General features: G+C 32.0%; 1 protein-coding gene across 1 annotated transcript in view; it reads left to right on the forward strand.

The window, feature by feature from the left end:
* Nucleotides 1-1,872: 1,872 nt before the first annotated feature.
* The window catches only part of LOC111086221, a 62,323-nt gene continuing 52,833 nt past the window's right edge, over nt 1,873-11,362 (forward strand). Inside the window, exon 1 of the mRNA XM_022388177.1 lies at nt 1,873-1,926. The gene's annotated coding sequence lies outside the window, so the exon portion shown is untranslated. The remainder of the gene's footprint in view (nt 1,927-11,362) is intronic.

The following is an 11,362-nucleotide window of genomic DNA, read 5'->3' on the forward strand; positions in this document are numbered from 1 at the left end:
GCCAGATAAACGTCACTGCAAGAAATGTTAGAACCTATTGACGTTTTTGTCACCCGGTAGCTTAGCGGTAAGTTTCAGAGTTGATAACGTTCAATTTCGGGGTTCGATATTCGCGAAGAAAACAATGCTCATAGACCACTGCGCAGCTTTGCACGAGAGTAAAAAAGAAAATAATAAGAAAAGAGAGAGCAAATAACAAGTATTGACCTTAACTCTTAAACTACTTAGTTTATTGTTTAAATACTATTTTAACTTTTTTAAATTAACAACCTTTTAGTTTATTTAAAATTAGTTTAATTTGGATTTATTTAGCTAAATCATAATTAAATAAGTAGTGAAATGTTGAGTTATTTAATATTTAGATATTTCTATAAACGTTTTTATTAACTGATTGGTTGAGAGCTCAGTAACATGTGACAATGAAAATGTCCATTCACTGACATGATATAGTATCTGCTACTTACATTTATTTTTTATTTTTTTTTTTTACAAACACTTCAGCAAATAGAGGTTTAGGAACGTTTAGTTAACATTTATTGTTTTAAATGTGTGGGCGGATTTGTTAACATTAACCACTACTCTACAGATAAATCATTTATTTTCGAACCTTGGAAGCGGGTTTGGGTGTTTCCATACCTTACGTACCTCAGACATTTTCCCTTAGTTTTTGCTGTTCCACATTACAGTTTGATTAGAGATTAGAACGTTATGAATGAGGTAGTGGAGGTTGAACGAGATGTTTAAGTTACTACAGATGGAACATTGTGTTACAGAGACTAAATATTGAAACGTTACACTTAATGTACTAGAGATTGGAGTTTAATGTTTAAAAGACTAGAGATGGAAACATTATGTTAAAGAGACTAGATATTGAAACGTTACTCTTAATATGCTTGAGGTTTGGGCGTAATGTTTAAAGGACTAGAGATGGAAGCATTATGTTTAAAATACTAAAGACTGAAACTTTATGTTTAAGTGACTAAAGATTGAAACTTTATGTTTAAGTGACTAAAGATTGAAACTTTATGTTTAAGTGACTAAAGATTGAAACGTTATGCTTAAGTGACTAAAGATTGAAACGTTATGTTTAAGGTACTAGAGACAGCAACGTTATGATGCCTCAAATTAATTACATTTTTCTCATCCTTTCCGCCAATCCCCTTCAACACCGAGCTGTGAACTCTTAACCTCCCAATCAAGAATGTTCCTCTTATTCATCCACAACATACAATCATCATCACCCCAACTTTTCTCCATCTTGAGGGTGAAGAGGAGAACGACAACACTTCCTGAGTATCCTAGGCGTCACACCTGAGCACCGACTGTTAGAAGTGTCTGAGTCAGTTAGACGTCAGCTAGCGTCTTCTTCATTAGTGGCGCTTTTTTGACGTTTCGACGTCAACTGACGTCTTTATCAGTGAGGCATTAACCTGTTGACTAGGGTTAAATGGACTCATTTGCTCTAAGTCTCTAAGTACTTATAAGCACACGATATTAAATTGGTACCGTGATATTAGTATCTGCATTTACTCCAATATTGTTTTCTAAAGCAAACAATGATTCACTACAAAAACATTGAAACCTATTCATTGAGTTTTCCCAGTAAGTTTACTAATAACTAAGTACATTTTTTTTAAATGAGCGTGTTAACTATCCTTGAAAGAACTAGATGTCGCTGTTATATATTCTTTTAAACGATTATTAAAACCTCAAACATAATAAACTCCAGGGTGATCAGTATGTAATCTTATATCTGTCAGAAGTGATTTAACAGCATTCTTATTAGATTAAGTTGTTTTATTATTATGATTAATGTACAGTTTTTTTGTTTTGTTTTTTATGTGTAGATCGAGGTGGGATCAACAACGAATCTTTTGACTTCAGCCAACTGCAGGAATTCATTAATGAAGAAAACATCGCTGAATTGTATGTTAATTATCTTTGTTGTTCATGTTGTTTTTACTAAAATACTAAGGAGAGGTCAAAACATCAATTAAGTTTTGTCCATGTCGCCCTTAAGACTACTTTAAGTCACACACGTGATTTACGATTACGTGACAGAGAACAGATAATCGAATCGTTTCATTAAAATAATACAATTTGAGAACCTAATTCATTTTAGTTTTAGGTTGAGGAACGGAAACACATTAATATCATCACTTCAAAACATAATTTGTAATTAAATGTGTTTTGTATTTAATATTCTGCATTAAGGCAGGAAGAAAACGAGTTCACCAAATTCAAGCAGACTTTGGATAATTTCAATGAAATGACCTATTTCAAAACTGCAAAAAAGACCTTATCGCTCTCTTTCGTAATGACACTACCAATACACATTATCCTATGAAGATCATAAAAACGTATTTGCTGGTTTAAGATAAGTTTTTTGTTTGTAATTAAGCACAAAGCTACACAATGGACTATCTGTGCTCTGCCCACCACGGGTATCGAAATCCGGTTTCTAGCGTTGTAAGTCCACAGACTGTGCCACTGGGTGGCTTTAAGATAAGCTAGCGAACTTCTTGTTATTACGTATACTTTTAGGTTGTTTATGTATTTTATCTTTATGAATCAAATGAGTTTGTTATTCATCTCAAGTCCTAATTACAGCTAATAATGTTGAGACCTTACTTAAAATTCTTGTCATCACAGTTTGTCTGAATAATGTTTTACGCAATGTAAAAATCACATAAAATAAATGTAATTGAAAATAAGATGTCTTCATTAGCTGAAAAAAAAAATTAATAAGCCATCTTGTCCCGAAATCCGCAGATATTAATAGCGTACACAGTAGTATATTATAGATATAGTTACTTATCAAGAATGGAACTGATTCCAATTATTAACTTATTTTCATTTGTGTTTTTTTTTAGTAGAGTGTATAAAGGTTTCTGTGTTATTATTGTCTGAAGCATATTTTCATGCACCTGTGGCGTTTTTTTAAAAGTTCACACAGCATTTCAGCTTCACCGTCCCACACTTGTAAGCTGTTTTTTTATGCGTATATAAACATATACGCGAGCGATATCAAAGTAACATCGTGGTTTAAAAAATACTGTTTCAAAAAAAATCACGCATTTTCTTTCAAGAAACTGGTTTCTTACAAGCAAGTATTTACAAGGCGTGGTTATCAGAGATACAGTTATTCAAGTTTGGATTCCCTAAAGGGTTCAGAACTAGCGGAGTAGGGAAACTTAAGAAATATTAATATCAAATCTGATAGTTGATAAAGAAACAGAACAGAGACCAACCTCCCACTTAAAATCCACGAGAAACGTGCAGAATGCTCTAATCAAACAAGATAGTGTACTAACGAGAGTTTTTTTACAGCCTACGCAGTCAACAAATGTAGGAGAACAAAGCTGGGGGTGTGTCGGGTGTGTCTTAAATCGTGCAGAACCAACCAAGGGCCTTGGTAGATGAATATTGTCAAAACTTGGACTTAACAAAGACGTGTCGGTAAAAGAAAGTGCTTTGGCTGCACATTCACCTTCTACCACCCTCACCTAAAACTCATGACTGGGAGGGAGCACGTCCAGTGTCTTGTTGATAGAAAATACTGTGGAGGTCAGCGGGTTTTGAAAGTCATAAGACATAAATGTGTGGATTTAGATTAGGTTAGCTTAGTTTCAATTCTTGTTTAATCACAAAATTCGCTACACATAAATGTGGAACTAATATTAACTTACCAAAATCCGTTCATAACTTTTTAACTTGTACTATATTCATGCATTTCAAGTTGAAATTTGAGAATCGGCATTAATCACGCGACTAAATAAATTATTTTAACTTGTTTTTGCTATATTTTCCTCATTTTCAATACTTATGTGCTATTTTATGATACAAAAATAATTACCTATGAATAAAAATGGTTGTTATTTTTATTTTAAATCAAGATTGGCTCCGCATTAAGCTGGAGAGTGTATAACACTAGAATTCGGAGTTTGATCTCCGCCTGGATCCAGCGCAGAGAGCCCATTGTGTGGCTTTGCTTTGAAACAAACCAAGTCAAAATAGTGAACAGTTCGTTGATTTATAGAAACTTCCGTTAGTTTATCTGTCTCGATATGACTATAAACCATAGCTCGTGGTTGGAACGACACGGTGCGGGGAAAATCTTCGAGCTAGTATCCATATTTATATGAATGCCCCCAGTGGCACAGCGGTATGTCTACGGACTTACAACGCTAGAAACCGGGTTTCAATACCTGTGGTGGGAAGAGTACAGATAGCCCTTTGTGTAGCTTTGTACTTAACTTCCAACAAACAAACATTTGTATAAATAAGAAAATTGAAAATTTTGTTAATTTTTGGAAATCTAAATAACAATTATGCTCAGATATTACGCAACTTTGCCATTTTCATAACGTTTCGAAATTCAAGGCATTATGAAAAATGATCAAAATACAATGATGACCCATCCTAAACTTTCATTATGGATTTGAGTAATGTTCAAATGGCATATTGTTTGAAATAGGAGAACTATAAAAATAAAATCAAGTACACAACCAGAAACTTGAAAATTGCTTTGTAGGTTTATACGCAACAAAATACAAACACAAACACAAAGACACAACAATTAATATGTGTCTGTCAGGACTGTCTTTAACAAGTAATGTTTGTTTGTTGTTAAGCACAATACTACACAATGGGCTATTTGTGCTGTGCCCACCAAGGATATTGAAACTCGGATTTTAGCGTTATAAATAAAAAATGCGGTAACCAAGTAGTTTGAGTTGTTAAAAAATTGCCTTACTAGAAGTAGCTACGAGGTTAACCTTTTGACTCGATTAATAGAATGCTAGCAGGAGATCCCAGGTTCGAATCTGGGAGATTTAAAAAATTGGAATACCACAATAAATTATGCTATTTCTGCAAAAAAAAATGTGAAGCTTTCCAATAAAAGAAGTGAACTTATGGAATGGTAAGTTTAAAAGTTGGTAATCTCTATATGTTAAAACTGTGCACAACAAGAGACAAAGAAACGACTAGAAACTGAGAGTTGTGGTAATTAGTTTCAAACAAAAAGATGGAAGAGTGAAACTGAATTGTAGTAAAAACCTCGACTGAAATATACCCATTCATAAAATCATTCACAACGTGTGTCTTTCAATCGCATGTTTACTTTATTTTTAACGATTCAATTATTAAGATCTCTTCAATTACCCTGGTCTTTTGCACGATCATGCGATTATTGTTCATAAAAAGACAGAATTAACCAATAATAATGTTTAATATATAGTGTACTTAGTTAACTCGTCTCAAACGCATAATGCTAGTTGTACGTCAAGCAGTCTCATTTATGTAGTCAGAAAAAAACGCGCATAATACAAAAAGCAGTTAAAAAAGCTTGATGGGAGGATATATAACCAGCTGAGACCAAATGTCACTTAAATTAAAAACATAGAAAAAAAAGGTGAGTAAAGAAACACAGTGAAGTGTGGTACAGGATATAAAAAAGTTTATTTATGAAAAAATTGTTTGTCAAATATGGTTCGTCATTTTCTTCATTTCCCTGATATTTTGACTCAAAAGGGATTTGTAATACGCGTAGTATTTTAGTATTATGCAAATTAAGTTACGTTAAGATAATCAATACTAGTCTTCTTTTCTTTTCGATTTGCCCTGTCTGGTCCAGGGTTACTGATGATGGGTGGAATTCCCGAAACCGGTATAACTAAGTGACAAGTGGTGCATCGAATGATAGATTGGGTTTCATATTAATTTTTAGTATTGTTATTCCAAGACACTTTGTAGCTTTCTTTGTTTTTCTTTCTGGTTTTTTATAACAGTTAGGTAGTGTTTTCTGAATAAATTTCACGTTTTCAACATTGTTGTTGTAGAGTTTTTTCTGTAACATTTGATTGCATTTTTAAAAATCCTGTATTAAGAAAGATTATTGCACTCGTGTTTGTGTTTTTGCTATATCGTTGTTTCTTTTTAGGAAGTAAAGAAATAAGAAACATTATTCTAACATTGAGTTTCATTGAAGAACTAGGTATCCAGTAAGTCCATGACCTTCATTTAATGAGACTTGGGTAAGATGGTACTATATAATTGGAAAGCTTTTGAATATTAATATGAAATAATACAATAACTTACTGTTTGAGATCCACGTTTTAACCTGTTAATTGTAAGCTGTTCGTCATAGAATATAATTATTAAATCTTTGTTTTTCTTGGTTTTCAATTCCTAATAGGTTTTCTGAAAGAATAAATAAATAAATCGTTAGATATGTGAACAGGATAGAAATCATTATATAACACTTCTTTGTAACCTATGTGGTCGTTTAATTTCTACAACTGTTTTATATAACTATCTTGCTAAATCATTGGATGTTCTAGATGGTAAAAATGCGTGCAAGTGATATTGGTATAACAATAAAATGTTATTTATCAGATCTATATAATATCAAAGCCATTTTCATATAACATACTACTATTTAAATTTCCCGTCTTATCTATCTTCATTGGAGTCTCCTTGTGAATTAATTGTTGCCTCGAGTTTTGTTTTTACTCTTGGTGTTTTCCTCCTTTCAAAGCTAAGTCCATAGCGGGGAGTCCAAAATAAACTTCAACTGTTTCATTTATTTATTAGACGTCTTATAATACTGAGTATTTAGGAAGTATGCAACAACGATCATAATCTTAGTATGTTTCTTTCGTATTTCTTGTACATAAATAACTAAAAAAACTTCTGTTTCACCATTCCTTGTTACTCATTACAAGTAATCTCTAATCCTCTCAGTTAAAATTTTTCTTTCATGCAATTCAACGTTACATCATGTCGGTTAAAGACACGGCCGTCCCATTCACCCCTTTAAAGTAAATTAATAAAATCATTTTTGTATGTAAGTTTGCTGCAATTGATGCACAATACAAGTGGCACTTAGAAAAATACTTTTCTCGAAGAGTTATATGTTATAGACATGACAACTAAAGCTGATAACCTGAGAGTAAATAATCACAGAAATCAGCCAGTAAAGGATAATAATATAGGACACGATTTTTGTTTTCAACGTAAAAAATGTGCTGAACAATAGAAGCACTTATTATCCCGTAACTTGTTTTACAACATGATAGTTTTATCTTTGAATCAAGTTTATAAATCATCAAATTTGAAACTTCCTTTGGAAATAGTATTATAATAAATAATTGTTTCGATACGAACGAACCAAGTACATGTTAATAGTCAGTAGACTGTTCTGAAGAATGAGCCTTTAGGATAGAGTCACAACAAAACTCTTCGAAATCTCGTCTAATTTTTTCACTCTCTCAAGATAAATCTTTTAAACTCTTCTTTACACCTTGTTAGTTCTTACTCTATTCAACTAGGCTCTTTTTTTTTAAAAAAAAAGCCTGATAGTATTTGAATTTTTGAACAGGCTTTTATGAGAAACAGATGTATATGTAAACAGCTGCACGAAGTTACTTTATGTAAAAAAAATGCTGTTAAAAAAAGAGGATAACAAAAAGAACTACCTGGTACTTTGTTGAGAGAACTACAATAACACCCCAAATTGAAGTCGTGGACTTAGACGCTTACGTGTCTCGCATGTATTATTGGACTATTAATCAAATGCTGGTTATTTCACTTTTTGGGGGTAAAAGCTGGACAAATAAGTTTATAAAGGATAAAAATATGTATATTTATATCTTGTGTTATTCTGTTCATATTAATGTTAAAGAAAGACATACATACAGATATTTATGTTTAAAATTTGGACTCAGCATTCTAAGTTTATTGTTATTTTTTATGAGGAACAAGCGTTGATTATGTCAATTTTTTTCTTTTACTCAAAATGTGCGTATTATAGATTACGTATATCTTTGACTTATGTCAAATTTTGGGAAGTAATATGTTGTTGATTGTCAACTCTACACTCTAAAAAGAATTGTAAGTTAACATAGATATTATGTTATTTCATAACAACACAAATTATGTTCCCCCAAAACATACTATTGTGAACTGTAACACAATAAAATGTTACAGCAATATAAACACATAAGTTTTGTGCTTTCTAACAACACAAATAGCGTTTATTTTTCAATACAAACTGTGTTTATGTAAATACGTTATTGTGTTGTGAAGTCACACTTTATGCGTTTGTAGATTGTGTAAAACTCAACACAAAGATTTTCATTAGTTAACACGTGTTCTATGTTGTTATCCCACAATGATTTTGTGTTTGTTTACTTGAATTTGTTTTGTACTCATTTAAACACTAGGCTTATGTTCCAAAGAGCATAAGTTTTCACAGTGTATATAAATCTATATAGATCGTTTGTTTCTTGTTTTAAGTATTTAATATGTTGTTGAAAAGCTAGAGTTCTCATTTTCCTGTTATAAACATGTTATATACTAGCCATTGTAAAATTAGAGATGGTCTTTTTGTGTTTATGGCTAATCTTATAGATTGTCTGCTATATAGCTACTGATCACTTGTTTTTATTTTCGGTAGTATTTAATGTTGTTCTGTTGTAGAACTACACTTCTTTGGACGTCTGTTTTTGAAGAAAATGTACTACGTCTTACACCAGTGTGTAATGATATTTCTTTGTTATTACTACACTTCTTTGAACTTCTGTTTTTGAAGAAAATGTACTACGTTTTACACCAGTGTGTAGTGATATTTCTTTTTATTACTAAACTTTTTTGGACGTCTGTTTTTGAAGAAAATGTACTACGTTTTACACTAGTGTGTAGTGATATTTCTTTGTTATTACTACACTTCTTTGGACTTCTGTTTTTGAAGAAAATTGAATACGTTTTATTCCAGTGTGTATTGCCATTTCTATGTTATTACTACACTTCTCTGGACGTCTGTTTTTGAAGAAAATGTGCTACGTTTTACACCAGTGTGTAGTGATATTTCTTTGTTAGTATTAGAAGTAAAGAAAAAACTTTTCAAAAAAGGAAATACATGTAGGTATGGCTAATATCAATCCTTCAAATACAATACAAACAAGATAGTAGGAATGGCATTTGTATCATTCCTACATAATAGCACACAGTGCAGTAGAATATTAACAGACAAAAATAGGATAAATTGAACTCAATTGTGATTGAATAGTTATATTGAATGTTTGCATTGTATTTGAAGGATTGATATTAGCCATCTCTACATTTACTTCTTTTTTAAAAAAAGTTTTTCTTTACTTGTTTACTTGTTTTTTAATGCACTGTTTCAATAGACATAGGGAGGTTATATTTATAACCAAGTTCTAAATAAAATGAGGTTCCAACTGTAATACATATTGTAAATCTATTATTGGCTGATAATTCCCGTTTCACCTAGTACGTAAGCTATTTAAAGGAACACTAATTGTTTGTAAGAAAGCTAACTTCAAGGGGTTATGATAATATCGTTTCCACTAGAATTATGATTTTTTAAATTACAAATAGTAATTAATAATACTTATAAAAGTGTATAGTCCGTTTGAAACTTTGTGACCTCAGTGAAATTGTTTGACACCATTGTTTTGGATTTTGAGTTATCATGTAATAAACAAGAAGCAGAAGAAAGAAGAACAAGAAATGCAAACTTTTTACTACGATATTTACAGACATTCGCAGAACTTGTGACTCAGTAATTACATAGATATTGTTATAAAAGTAAACTATGTAAACTATGTAATATTGTAAAGTTCTGATGACCTATTGAAGAGATATTTAAAATACCATTTCGGTGAACAATCCGAACCATTCCTACATAGGCAGTGCTACCACCTGCTTGATACACTAGGCTTTCATCTCTACTGTTTTTGGATTGAAAAATTACTCTGAGGGATATTTGGAAATAAAACTTGATGGTTTATTAGAAAAGTTTAAATAATTTAAATTATAATAATACGCAGTAAGTTCAACGGAACAACTTGTTGAAGTACCTCTATTTTTTATTGTTAAAATATATACTTCTTTCTGAAAATGTATCCCCCTAAAATATATCTAGAAAGTTTGCCTCACTCTAGGTTGATCTCATTGATTGGTACGAAAGTTCCGATCTTCACAATACCCATAGTTATTTTCTTTGTAGGTTCCGACCAGGAATAAACGCCCTTGCAGTTTTTGTAACCACCTTGCTATCTGCTCTTCTTATTGCTCAAATTCATCTCAGTGTTGCGTAATCAATCACTTGACGGAGTCAAACTTTTTTGCAGATAGTGGTAGAAATGACTTTTAGTTCATACAGTGCTCAACAGATTTTTGAAAGCAGTGTAGTATGATTTTCCTGGTGTGCTCAACAGATTCTTAACAGTATTATAGTGTGTGTGTTTTTCTGGTGTGCCTAATATATTCTCATCAGTAGTGAGATGTGGTTTTTAAGGTGTACTCAACAGATCCTTAACAGTAGTATAGTGTGTGTTTTTTTTTCTGGTGTGCTCCTCTTAACAGTATTGTAATGTATTTTTTCCTGGTGTTCCCAATAGATTCTCATCAATAGTGAGATATGGTATTTATGGTGTGCTCAACTCAACAGATTCTTAACAGTAATGTGTTTTTTTTCTGGTGTATTCAACAGATCGTGAACAGTAGTGTCGTGTGTTTCTTCTAGTTCTAAGTGTGCTCAACATATCCTTGACAGTAGTGTAGTGTTGTTTTTCTGGTAAAATACTAAATATACCCAGAGAATCACGCATGAAATTTCTATCTAAGATAAATCGACCTTCACGTTTTGAGAAAAAGTTGTTTTATTGCAGTAAATACATGTATTTCACTTCCTTGTGCCCAACAAAGCTTTCCGTGGTCATATCAGATAATGCCAGTAGTACAAATATAAACTTGGAAATCATCTGAATTAGTTCTGTGCTACTTTAACCTTTTCTGAATCTGTAGACATTCTCTTTCTACTGAAACTATATCCATCCAAGAAAACGTACTCTATAAGAATTAAAGCTATTTTTCTTTGGGGAAGGGGGGCTATGTTTTACTTCATTAACTTTCCAAGCGATGTCTGCAGTCCATCGAAGACATTACTAAACGTATTTTCACGGGTTACGCTTCATTCGTGTTTCAAAAGATGCAAAAGCACTGGTGAATCTAAATACTAGAACAACAGACTACTACAAGAACCCATTACAAGATGTATATACTTTCTCCTCTAGACTTTATCTATCTCCTTATACCCTCAAGTCCAACCATCAAGAAGAGTACGCGTGATATTCAGAAACTGGACCACTCAGTTATTTAGTCCTTATTCTGCTTCCTTTGGACGGTTTCGTTCCAAATCCTCAGGTTATTGTCTTTCATTCTGTACTAACCTTTTTCTTATACGTTTGTTTAAGTTGAGGCAACCTTACAGTTCACACCTTCTTTGTCAACATATTATATATATATATATATATATATATATATATATATA

The sequence above is a fragment of the Limulus polyphemus genome, unplaced genomic scaffold (assembly GCF_000517525.1).
Source record: "Limulus polyphemus unplaced genomic scaffold, Limulus_polyphemus-2.1.2 Scaffold931, whole genome shotgun sequence".
NCBI lineage: Eukaryota > Metazoa > Arthropoda > Merostomata > Xiphosura > Limulidae > Limulus > Limulus polyphemus.